The sequence below is a fragment of the Crocodylus porosus genome, unplaced genomic scaffold (assembly GCF_001723895.1).
Source record: "Crocodylus porosus isolate Cpor-Errol unplaced genomic scaffold, CroPor_comp1, whole genome shotgun sequence".
Lineage (NCBI taxonomy): Eukaryota > Metazoa > Chordata > Crocodylia > Crocodylidae > Crocodylus > Crocodylus porosus.
In genome coordinates, this window is record NW_017728911.1 from 31,026,902 (window position 1) to 31,027,677 (window position 776).

Consider the following 776-nt stretch of genomic DNA (forward strand, 5'->3'; position numbering starts at 1 on the left):
AGGAAGCTGGATGAACACCTTGCTGGGGTCATTTGACCCCTGTACTCTTTCCTGCCATGGCAGGGGATCAAACTAGATGATCTACTCAGGTCCCTTCCGACCCTAGAAACTATGAAACTATCTGGCTGGGGCTCACTTTATGGTGCACTTCACCGGCGCATTGCAGTATATATGTGATGTGTTGCAGGGGCCTAAGAGTAGCCACAAATGAGAAGAAATTGGCACGCCGTTCACCGGGGAAATATGCCATAAAGGGAGACCAGCCACATGTGCAAGTTGCTCTTATGGCACGTGCGTGTAACTGTTCCCACGAAAGGTGCACAGAGACCGGCCAGAGAGTTGCGACACATTTTCAAGCACTAACTTTGTAGCCCATGGGCTCTTTTTGTAGCTGAGAGTCATTTTTATGGTATGATCATTAGTTTGCAAGTGTGGCCAGTCTCCATTTATGGTGCACTTCACTGGCGTGTTGCATGCTATACGTGATGTGTAGCCACACGTGCGAAGCACATTTTCACAGTGGCAAATGCGGTTGTGCGAAGCTATAAAAAGAACCAACCGGGTATCAAGTTAATACACTTTATGCAGCTTTATGGGTCCTGCCACACATTCAAATTGAAGCTGGACAGAAACCAGCAGCGGAGATGTCACACATCTTGAAGCACTAATTTTGTAGCTGGTTGGCTCTTTTTCTAGCTGGAGCGTCACTTTTATGGTGTGAGAATTACTTTGTTTGTGGCTGGTCTAACTTTATTGTGCTATTCACCAATTAATTT